The following is a 12,791-nucleotide window of genomic DNA, read 5'->3' as shown; positions in this document are numbered from 1 at the left end:
AACTTATGAGTGTCTGAATGTGTCATCACGGGCAAGATGGGAGGATGGAGCTGGGTAAATCCCCACTTACACCTGAAGAGATTGTGTTCTGCCTTCACAAAAAGGATTGCATAACCCCTGTAGTTCATCTGAAGCCAGGGGAGGCAGAAAACCTGAGCACTTTAAAGGGAATCATCTAGAAGTTTCTCCCACTTTAAAGGAAGCACCAGGTATAAATATTGGACCACAAGCGGCAACTCTTCCAGCGCAAGGATTTTGCATCGACCTCACAGCCTGCAGCCTCATTGTAATCGCTGCTGCGTGACACATCCCTGATGCAGGCCCTCACATCACAAGCCCCTCATTGATGGTAGCCTCAATGCTTGACACATTCCTGATGCAGGACCTCACGTCGCAGCTTCACAGCTCCTCAGAAACGGCACTGCACAGCGTATCTCTCACCCTGACCTCGCTTTGCCTCTGCTGCATGACTCATCCTTGATGAGGGACCTCACAATGTTCAGCAACCAGGATTTGAGGTAATCTTGTTCAGTAGGCCTAAAGGGTCCATGTAGCTGTCCTGCGCTCCATAGTGGTTGGCCTGAACTTGAGACTTTGTCCTGGTCCAGCACGACCAGATAAACACAGTTGGCACTTTGTGCTTTTTGATGCTATTTTCAATTAAATATTTAAAATTGCAAAATTCTGGTTCTGCTGATTGGATTTTCATGGTTCTGGTCTTGCTTTATTTTCTACAATATACTCTATGTTCCTAATCTGGTGTGGGATTCTTCTTGTGTAGTGTTTTAACCTTATTACTGCTTGAAGTGTTGCACAAATACTTTACCTTTAATTTTAACCTGACTGGTCTGTGCCAAGCTACCAGAGTGCTTGGCACAGGTTAATTTAGTGTTTGCTTGTAACTTCATCCTGGCAAGGATTGTGGTGCCTGCTTGAGTAGGGTTTCACCCAGTTCAACTAGGAACCCAATTTCTTACACCAAAGATAATTGTGCTGACAGCCGGCCACTTTCACAGCTCTTGCTGTGTGTACGTATGCTAGTATCTGTCAGGCACACACAACAAAAGAGGAGAAAGGCGGGGACGCCTCTGATGCTCAAGAGGCTGTAAACCTCCTGCGTCTCCATAAAGGCTGTTTTTTGTCAAAACGGACATCCCCCCCTTATGCAGAGGAATGTTCTAATAGTCCTTATAGTCGGCAATAGCTGCCTATGCCAGCCATTCAAGGCCACTCCCTTGTACAGGCTGTTACCTTCAGCACAGGCCAATTACTTGGGAGTGGGCTTTTGATTCCCAGGTCAGCCTGCTACGGTAAGCTATAAGGTCATATAAGGATGTTCTGTCATTATATAACAGATTGTTCTCATAGCTTTATAATCTGCTGTATAAGCATATTGTGGCCATTATAGTCCTTTGTTATGAGTGTTCCTTTTTAGCTTAGTCCTATAACAGTAGAGTGGGCATTATATGACCAATGTAGTCTGCTCTGGCAGGGTATAGGGCTATATTAATATTAAAAGACATAGTAAACAACATGAAATATCTGTCTATCTTTTAAACATGGGAGGTTGTTCTAACAAGAACTTTTTATTTTTTTACACAGCTTTTTTTCCTATTTTGAAATGTTTTTGGATTCAACTAAAAACATAAGAAGGACATCAAAATATAGATCCCACCTACCTTTTTGCACACCTGCTTGTGGGCAGTCTAGTGCTGGTCCCTGGCTTCGGTACTTTAATACCCTGCTGAGATGACTGTCTATCAATTCATGCAAAAGAGTGTGATGCAGTTATATAGCCAGTTCCGGTTTGGCATGAGGGCAGATGCAGCATTGGGAAGAGCTGCACCATTGAGATTCCTGGTGTGCCAAACCTTCAAGGGCCTCATCAGACTTCTTTTCAGTACCTCTGTAAAACTACTTTTCCCAGAGGCTGCAGGTTACAATATATATAGAGACATTATTGTTAGAAATGGGGTCTCTAGTTGGCAGAGGTATACACTCTTGTCCACGTAGGGACCACAATCCTAGTCAGAGTAAGTCACACACAATCCAAATTATCCAGTGACCCCCCTTCTGATAGCCTGGCACTGAGCAGTCAGGCTTAACTTAGAAGGCAATGTGTAAAGTATTTGTGCAATAAATTGTGCAATCACACAGTGAAAACACCACAAAAATACACCACACAGGTTTAGAGAAATATAAAATATTTATCTGATTAAGTTAAGGTCAAAACAATGAAGGTTCGATAAGCACAAGTTGAAATATCACTTTTGCAATGTTAAGGAGAGTCTTAAGTTTTTAAAACCAACAATTGTCTCTTGTATGCACAAAGTACCTGGTTTGCGTCAAAATTACACGTATGGAGACCGCAGAGGAGGAGATGCGTGGAAAAAGGAAGGTGTGCGTCGGATTTCCCTAAGCGGCACAGATGATGCGTTGTTTCTTCTCATGCTGCAACGGCTTTGCGCCGACTTCCGGCACGCAGTCTTCGGTCCTCACTGCGATGCGGGGTTCTTTTGACGCCCAGGGATGATACGCGGAAAGACTGTGCATCTTTTCCGGTATGGCGTGCATCGATTTTCAGCACACAAGGAGTTTCCTTGAAGAGAGGAAGTCTTTTTGGCCCTGAGACATCAGAAATCGGAGGCAAGCTCAATCCAAGCCCTTGGAGAGCACTTCTCAGCAAAGTCAGAGACCAGCACAGCACCGGGCAACAGCAAGGCAGCAGTCCTTCACAGAAAAGCAGTCCTGATGAGTTCTTTCGGCAGCCGGGCAGCTCCTCTTGACAGGTTGCTGGATCTGGTCCAGAAGTGTCTGAGTTGGTGGGGTCAGAGACCCAGTTTATATACCCAAAATTGCCTTTGAAGTGGGGAGACTTCAAGGAGTGGTTTTGATGTGCACAAGGTCCCCTTTCAGTTCCATCCTGTCTGTCAGGGTCCCAGTAGGGGATGTGGCAGTCCTTTGTGTGAGGGCAGGCTACTGTCCTTTGACATGTATGTGTTGGGCCTTCCACCCTCCCAGCCCAGAAAGACCCATTCAAAATGCAGATGCATGCAAGTGAGGCTGAGTACCCTGTGTTTGGGGTGCGTCTGAGTGAATGCACAAGGAGCTGTAACTAAACCCAGCCAGACGTGGATTGTAAGGCACAGAAAGATTTAAGTGCAGAGAAATGCTCACTTTCTAAAAGTGGCATTTCTAAAATAGTAATAAAAAATCCAATTCCACCAATAAGCAGGATTTTGTATTACCATTCTGGCCATACTAAATATGACCTGATTACCCCTTTCTGATCAGAATCTACCACTCAAACAGTATATGAGGGTAGCCCTAATGTTATCCTATGAAAGAAGCAGACCTCACAGTAGTGGAAAAATAATTTAGGGGTTTTCCACTACCAGGACATATAATACACATATGTACATGTCCTGCCTTTTTCCTACATAGCACCCTGCCCCATGGGTTACCTAGTGCCTACATTAGGGGTGGCTTATATGTAGGAAAAGGGGAGTTTAAGGCTTGGCAAGTACTCTTAAATGCCAAGTCGAAGTGGCAGTGAAACTGCACACACAGGCCTTGCAATGGCAGGTCTGAGACACTGGTATGGGGCTACTTATGTGGGTGGCACAATCAGTGCTTCAGACCCACTAGTAACAAGTAGATCAAATATGGCAATTTGGTATGAACCAATGTTACCATGTTTAAGGGAGAGAGCATATGCACTTTAGCACCGGTTAGCAGTGGTAAAGTGCGCAGTTCTAAAACTAGCAAAAACTGAGTCAGAAAAGTGGAGGGAGGCAGGCAAGCAAAAAGTTGGGGGGTGACCACCCTAAGGCTCTCAGGTCTAACAATTATTCTCACTGGGTCGTAAGGTGTAAAAGTCCCATACAACTGATTGGGAGGTGATGCATGGATCGCCCTGCTGCTCGTATTCATCACTTGAGTGGCGTTTCTGGGCTAAACCTCCTGATGCCATTGTATTTGGCTGAATCCATACACATTTCCAGGAAAGGAAAACAAAATTCAGATTACACTAGAGTGGGGCTGCCTACTAAGAAGGTCCACTCCCTAATAACATGGTGGCTCTTTATTGTGTAGACATCAGACTAATGACATTAGCCAATGAAATGGTATTTCTCTGTCTTTCATGGATACAGGGTGCCGTTTCAGGTACTGTGGCAAATATTTCACTAAAACCTTCAAGACCTTTTTCTTATTTGGGCATGTAAGGAAACGTCTAGGTTGAAAATTAAGAAATAAATCGCCACTTCATACTAAACACAACTTTTAAAAAGAATTTCCAGTTTTAGTGGAAATGCCGTGGCACCAGAAAACAGGCAGCAAAACCAACACAGGATTCCCATGTGATCTTCCTATTGGTTCTATGGGTTCTGCATGAGTACCACCGAGCCATATGGGAGGTAAAAAACGAATTAGAACAGCCACTTGATTGACCAGTCAGGAGACACTGCTCAAAAAAGCCCACACCCTTTACATGGACCCTCAAATTATTATGCTCACAACATTCCTGGGTTGCCGTACAACAGAGACAGTTTGTAATAAATGCAATCTAAAGCTCTTATGGCCTCAGACAAAACTGGGCACCAGCAAATACCAAATATCACCCGCCAGGTTTTGCGAGGTTACACCATCTGAAGATGATGACAGCACCACAAAGCAAGAACAGTGACAGAATCAGTGGTGTGGCAGTTTTTTGCACTTCCACTTCCAAATGTGCGCAGGAGGTTATGTGCACTTTGTGCAAGCAGGTACTTCATAGAGGGGAGACTTGTCACTATTCAATGGGAGCCAGTGGCATGTGGAAGCACCTGAGGACTGTGCACACAAACAGCATAGCGCATACAGGGATGCAGAAGATATTAGCTGAAGTGTTGGAACAGGAAGTACATGATAACACATGGGGTTTTTGGCGTATGCTGCAGACACGATCATAAAGTTGTGGCCTGTGGTGAAGAAAATTAAAATATATATATATGTACAGGAGCCATGGAACAGCGTCTACAAACAGAGTACAAAACGTGTATTAAAATAAAGGAAGTAATAAAATAAGTTAAAAAAAGTTAAAAAAATATTGAAAAACAGTAGTTGACAACTAAAAAATGTGACACTAAAACACACACAAAAAATGGCATGTACTCTCTTCTACTAGCAACTGCATGCTGTGTGTAAAGAAGCAATGGTTGCATTAAAAGGTCGTGTATCCAAGTGGTTTAGCCGCCCATGGGGGTTTTGATGTAGGGCACAAGGAGACACCAGGCTGTGGTGTCAACTAATCTGCTCAGCGCAGATGAAAGCTGAACACAGCTTTGAATTGGCAGCATATGATCAAAAGCCTCTGAAATGAAATTAAAAATCAAAAGTCAAAGTGATGCTGTTGTTAGGTATAAAAAAAGACCATAATTTACATGAAAAAAAGCTCAGAAATTGACTGAAAAAATCAAATGTTAAAATGACTTTATAGTTAGGCGTGGAGAAAATACCTTAACTTATGTTAACAAAAAACTTCAAAAAATATACTGAAAAAACAAGGGTTAAACCGACGTGCTAGTTAGGTACGGAAAAAAAGTACCTTAATTTATATGGGAATAAACCTCGGAAATTCACTGCAAAAGCAAAGGTTAAACTGACCTGCTGGCTAAATTGTAAAAAACACAATTTGTATAGAAAAAACTGCCGGTATAGTTAAGTGACAATGTCACATATAATGTAACATTTTAAAAAACGAAAAACACTTAAATTCGCCTGCTTAGATTATTGAGCTAATTACAACAGAATTACAGCGAGGCACCAGATAATGCTGCCCAACATTCCAGTACTAACGTTGAATCACTGGCTTGTCCAGCTAGAGTAAATGTTTCAACAGAGCTATATCAACAGGTCTAGAGAACATGTCATTTTATATGTTCATGGCGTCATGTTACATGACAGTGCTCAAATGATACAAGCTATGTCAGAAAAGGTGGAACATACGGCATAGAGTCTGTTAATTGTTGAAATTTGATCAGGCTTTCCTTCTTTCCCAGGGAAATGCCTGGAAGGAAAGGCTCAGTCTGCGTGTATAAATTGTATTTATGCTGACCTTTTATGGCTATCTTGCAGGATAAAGTTTATGACTTAAGAGAGAAAGGCACACGAGCTAGCACAACTTTCACTAGAGTAGGCCAGGAGAAGATAGCTAGTTCGGTACTTCTTGTCCTACCAGTTGAAAGAGGGCTTACGGTCACGTGCACAGGCACGAAGACAGTGGCACACACAACAAGCATTTACAATGCAACGGGTCTCGCGTTTGCTCATGTTAGAGCTGATCGCGTTGTAAACTCCTAACCCGACTTTTCACCTATGGGCAAAAGTGCTTTTGTGTACACAACATGAAAAAGTGAAATTAACTATGTAAAGCGCTCGACTTCTGCCAAGCGAGATCGCGCTCGTAAATTAGAGAAAAAGAAGTCCACGAGCCCAATGGAAAACAGCGAGCCTCGCATGTTTTCTGTACTTGGTCGCTGCGCTCGAGGAGTGCTAGCCACCGGAAAAGGCATGACGTATGCTTGCCTTCGACTAATGAAAGCAAGCAGATTTTATTAGGCAAGCCCACGAACCAATAAAAAACACTGACGTGAAGTTGACAGGGCTCCGAGCCCTTTTCTAAATACAATAGCGTCTTGCTGCGATAAGCATGTGCGAGCGCATGCAACGCAGGCTCAACCCTAAAAATGGCAGACCTGCTCTGGTCCTATGCTTTCTACATATATTGCTTGTTTACTTCATTATAGCACAACATTTTCTCAGTTGTTCATAAATGCAGTAGGGGCTCGCGGAAAAGGGGCAGTGCATGGTGGGGAGGGGCATGGGGGACGACAAACGACAATAAAACAAACAGTAAAAAAGATCCACTTCAGGCACAGACTCCCAGTCTGCCCTGCGGCCAGTTCTAACGCTGCTCTCATGCTGCTGGTAGCATGAAAGCAGCATTAGGATTCGCCGGAGCACCCTGGCTTGGCACTTACAGGCAGACTGGGAGCCTGTGCCTGCTCTCTCCCGCCTGGGAACACAGTGCCGGGTGGAGAGCTCAGTGCGTATGTGTGTTTGGCCATCCTAAGACGGTCGGCCAAACTCATATGCGCACTGAGGGGAGTGCACACCACTCTCCTCAGTGCACATCACCCCTATGGCCCGTCCCTTTAAAAATAAAAAAAATAATAAACATAGTGTATTATCATTTTATTTTTAAAGTTTTGCAGCTGCTGGCGGGAATGGGGGGGCAACACTCCTCCGCCAAAGCGGAGAAGCTGCCGCTGACAAATGTAACTTGAGTAAAAATGAAGGAGAGAAACAATATAAAAAACTGATCTAGGCTGTTTATGAATACAGGGTGCTGCTTGTATCTTTTAAATTAATGTACTACGCTGACTATCCTTGCATTCTTGAATAAAGTTGATTTATTTTAATGATATGTACAGTTTTTAGCTGCAGGGACCTTTTAACGAATACATTAATTGATTAAACATTTAACCAAAAACAAACGGAGATATGGGAGTATTTGTGTTTTTTGCTGTGTAACTTAGCTAGAACATCCTGTTCCGCATTAACACATACTGCTACAGTAGCTCTGTGTTTTTCACTTTTGTTAGCGAAGCAGACTTCGCTCTTTGACCACAGTCATTTCTGAAATCTGCCAGTACGAAAGTCGACGAGATCAAGCGTGAAATTTGACAAGTACTGAACGAAATCGTCTGACAGACAAGGAGGTGATAAATGTTGTGGAGGACGTGACTCCTCCAAAAAAACTGTACGTTAGTCCTTCGGGAGGTACAGACGATGAACATGTACATGTGAATGTCAGCCGAAGCGTGAAAGAGAGAGGAAAATAAATTGGATAAACTGAAAGACACAAACTAACTCAATTCACAAATGTGTAAAATTTAAACTGTTTCTTTTTGGGTGTGGACATAACGCCGCTTAAAGTTTTAGTGCTTTCCTAATGTACAGTCGTGCCACGGAAAAACAAGCAGCTGACCAAAGCCCTGGCAAAGGAAAACTAAATACAGTTGCCATGTTTGAAGTGTCTATCAACCAGCATTGTGGTGTATGAATTTGTTAATTTCTAAATTCGAAATATTACAATATTGAAAGATGAGACAAAAGGCATACATAAAACATGTATGTAACAGTAAAAGATTGATGATACTGTAGGACGTTGGCTTTGTATATTCTATTTCAAAGTAAGAAATAGTGTGCACAGAGTCCAAGGGTTCCCCTTAGAGGTAAGACAGTGGCAAAAAGAGATAATTCTAATGCTCTATTTTGTGATAGTGTGGTCGAGCAGTAGGCTTATCAGAGGGTAGTGTTAAGCATTTGTTGTACACACACAGGCAATAAATGAGGAACACACACTCAAAGACAAATTCCAGGCCAATAGGTTTTTAGAAAGAAAAATATATTTTCTTAGTTTATTTTAAGAACCACAGGTTCAAGATTTACAAACAATACTTTAAATGAAACCTATTTCACTCAGGTATTTGAGGAACTTTGAATTATCACAATAGCATGTACAGTTTTGACACAAATGGCAATAAGCCATTTTAAAAGTGGACACTGCAAAAATCAACAGTTCCTGGCGGAGGTAAGTAAATGTTAAGTTCACAGGTAAGTAAAACACTTACAGGGTTCAAAGTTGGGTCCAAGGTAGCCCACTGTTGGGGGTTCAAGGCAACCCCAAAGTTACCACACCAGCAGCTCAGGGCCGGTCAGGTGCAGAGGTCAAAGTGGTGCCCAAAACACATAGGCTTCAATGGAGAAGGGGGTGCCCCGGTTCCAGTCTGCCAGCAGGTAAGTACCCGCGTCTTCGGAGGGCAGACCAGGGGGGTTTTGTAGGGCACTGGGGGGGACACAAGTCGGCACAAAAAGTACACCCTCAGCGGCACGGGGCGGCCGGGTGCAGAGTGCAAACAGGCGTTGGGTTTGCAATGTAGTTCAATGGGAGACCCAGGGGTCTATTCAGCGAAGCAGGCAGGCAAGGGGGGGGGGTCCTCTGGGTAGCCACCACCTGGGCAAGGGAGAGTGTTGCCTGGGGGTCACTCCTGCACTGGAGTTTGGTTCCTTCAGGTCCTGGGGGCTGCGGGTGCAGTGTGGTTTCCTGGCGTTGGGTTCCTTCAAGCAGGCAGTCTTGGTCAGGGGGAGCCTCTGGATTTCCTCTGCTGGCGTCGCTGTGGGGGCTCAGGGGGGTCAACTCTGGCTACTCACGGGCACGCAGTCACCAGGGAGTTCTCCCTGTAGTGTTAGTTTTCCGCAGATCGAGCCGGGGGCATCGGGTGCAGAGTGGAAAGTCTCACGCTTCCGGCGGGAAACGTGTGGTCTTTAAAAGTTGCTTCTTTGTTTCAAAACATTGCAGTTTCTTGAACAGGGCCGCTGTTCTCGGGAGCTTCTTGGTCCTTTGGATGCAGGGTAGTCCTCTGAGGCTTCAGAGGTCGCTGGACCCTGTTGGATGCAACACTGTTGCAGTTTTCTTCGAAGTAGGGAGACAGGCCGGTGGGGCTGGGGCCAAATCAGTTGTCGTCTCCGTCTTCACTGCAGGGCTTCAGGTTAGCAGTCCTTTTTCTTCTTTAGGTTGCAGGAATCTATCTTCCTGGGTGCCACTAAATACTGAATTTAGGGGGGTGTTTAGGTCTGGGAGGGCAGTAGCTACTGGCCCTGAGGGTGGCTACACCCTCTTTGTGTCTCCTCCTTGTGGGGAGGGGGGCACATCCCTAATCCTATTGGGGGAATTCCTCCTTCTACAAGTTGGAGGATTTCTAAAAGTAAGAGTCACCTCAGCTCAGGACACCTTAGGGGCTGTCCTGACTGGGGAGTAACTCCTCCTTGTTTTCCTCATTATCTCCTCCAGCCTTGCCGCCAAAAGTGGGGGCACTGGCCGGAGGGGCGGGCATCTCCACTAGCTGGGATGCCCTGTGGCACTGTAACAAAGGGGGTGAGCCTTTGAGGCTCACCGGCAGGTGTTACAGTTCCTGCAGGGGGAGGTGAGAAGCACCTCCACCCAGTACAGGCTTTGTTCCTGGCCACAGAGTGACAAAGGCACTCTCCCCATGTGGCCAGAAACATGTCTAGTGTGTGGCAGGCTGGCAAAATCTAGTCAGCCCACACTGGAAGTCGGGTATGTTTTCAGGGGGCATCTCTAAGATGCCCTCTGAGTGTATTTTTACAATAAAGTGCACACTGGTATCAGTGTGCATTTATTGTGCTGAGAAGTTTGATACCAAACGTCCCAGTTTTCAGTGTAGCCATTATGGTGCTGTGGTGTTTGACAGACTCCCAGACCATATACTCTTATGGCTACCCTGCACTTACAATATCTAAGGTTTTGCTTAGATACTGTAGGGGCATAGTGCTCATACACAAATGCCCTCACCTGTGGTATAGTGCACCCTGCCTTAGGGCTGTAAGGCCTGCTAGAGGGGTGACTTACCTATGCCACAGGCAGTGTGAGGTTGGCATGGCACTCTGAGGGGAGTGCCATGTCGACTAGGGGCCAGATGTAGGAAGCATTTTGCTCCTCGCAAATGGCGAAAAACGCAGTTTGCGAGGCACAAAAGGCTTAACGAGATGCACAACTTCAAATTGCGAGTCAGTACCGACTCGCAATTTGAGGCTGCGACTCGCAAATAGGAAGGGGTGTTCCCTTCCTATTTGCGACCGCATCGCCATGCTGAGTTGGTTTGTGACCGCGAATGCGGTCGCAAACCAACTCGCAGTTACCATCCACTTGAAGTGAATGGTAACACATTCGCAAAAGGGAAGGGGTCCCCTTGGGACCCCTTCCCATTTGTGAATGCCCCAAAAAATATTTTTTCAGCGCAGGCAGTGGTCCTATGGACCACTGCCTACTCTGAAAAAAACAAAACTAAATGGAAAACGGGCTGCAAAAAGAAAAAAAAAACTGCTTTATTTAAAAGCAGTCACAGACATGGTGGTCTGCTGTCTCCAGCAGGCCACCATCCCTGTGAGTGCATGGACTCGCTATGGGGTCGCAAACTGCGACCCACCTCATTAATATTCATGAGGTGGGTCTTTGCGACCCCATAGCGAGTCGCAGAAGGTGTCTGAGACACCTTTCTGCATGCACGTTTGTGAGTTGCAATTTGTGAGTCGCTATGACTTGCAAATTGCAAGTCGCAAACGAATACTTACCTACATCTAGCCCTTAGTCCTTTTCTCCCCACCAGCACACACAAGCTGGCAAGCAGTGTGTCTGTGCTGAGTGAGGGGTCCCTTGGGTGGCATAAGACATGCTGCAGCCCTTGGAGACCTTCCCTGGCATCAGGGCCCTTGGTACCAGGGGTACCAGTTATAAGGGACTTACCTGGGTGCCAGGGTTGTGCCAATTGTGGAGACAATGGTACAGTTTAGGGAAAGAACACTGGTGCTGGGGCCTGGTTAGCAGGGTCCCAGCACACTTTCAAATCATTACTTGGCATCAGCAAAGGCAAAAAGTCAGGGAGTAACCATTCCAAGGAGGCATTACCTTACAGATACCCATTCAATAACTATCATTAGAATTACTTACAGAACAGCAGTGGATACAGAATACTAAAAGAGTAAAATAGCAGAAACACCAAATAAACCAGTTGTAACATTATTTATTGACAGTTATAATAAGAGTCAAAAGGTGGTCACCAGGATAAATTCCTAAAATTCTCCGAAATTAAATGGGCATCATGCTTTCTTGTAAATTGGACCCATTCGCCTTAGGCAAGTGAAGCAAATGCAGTTGATTATTTTCTGCTGGTCTTTATATTATTGTCAATTAGTTTTCAATTAAGCTGCATTACCCAAGTGGAAGGGTACTCTCTGCTATGAGGCTACAAGAATAGTACCTCTTTGATCTGGTTGTATGATGGAACCACGCAAGCGGCAACCATGCATGCCTGAACAACGCGGTCGGAACAACGACCGCGTTGTTTCCACGCATGCCTTTACCATGCATGCCTTTACAACGATTTTTCATTGTAAAGGCATGCCTAGTAAAGGCATGTGTGGAAATGGCATGCGTGGTTGTCGCATGCCACCCCCCACCCTAAAAATAAAAGTACCCCGACCACCTTTAAAAACTACCCCGATACCCTCCCACGTACCCTGAGCCCTCAAACCGACCCCACCCCCAAAAATAAAACAACCCAAACCCTAAAAACAAAATTACCCTGAACCCCCACGCCTCCCCTAAAAACAGAAGTACCCAACCCCTACCTTTAAAAACTACCCTGATACCCCCACCCACCCTGAGCCCTAAAACCGACCCCCACCCCCAAAAATAAAACTACCCAACCCCTAAAAACAAAATTACCCTGATCCCCCACCCCACCCCTAACAACTGACCCTGCCTGCCCTGAATACAAAATTACCCCAACCCCCACCCCGCGCCTAAAAACCCGACCCCTCACCCGCCCTAATACAAAATTACCCTGTAAGGAAATGCCTCCTTGGCATGGTTGCCCCCTGACTTTTTGCCTTTGCTGATGCTATGTTTACAATTGAAAGTGTGCTGAGGCCTGCTAACCAGGCCCCAGCACCAGTGTTCTTTCCCTAACCTGTACTTTTGTATCCACAATTGGCAGACCCTGGCATCCAGATAAGTCCCTTGTAACTGGTACTTCTAGTACCAAGGGCCCTGATGCCAAGGAATGTCTCTAAGGGCTGCAGCATGTCTTATGCCACCCTGGAGACCTCTCACTCAGCACAGACACACTGCTTGCCAGCTTGTGTGTGCTAGTGAGGACAAAACG

This window comes from Pleurodeles waltl, chromosome 8 (genome assembly GCF_031143425.1).
Source record: "Pleurodeles waltl isolate 20211129_DDA chromosome 8, aPleWal1.hap1.20221129, whole genome shotgun sequence".
NCBI classification, from domain to species: Eukaryota; Metazoa; Chordata; class Amphibia; order Caudata; family Salamandridae; genus Pleurodeles; species Pleurodeles waltl.
Note: the sequence above shows the minus strand (reverse complement) of the source record.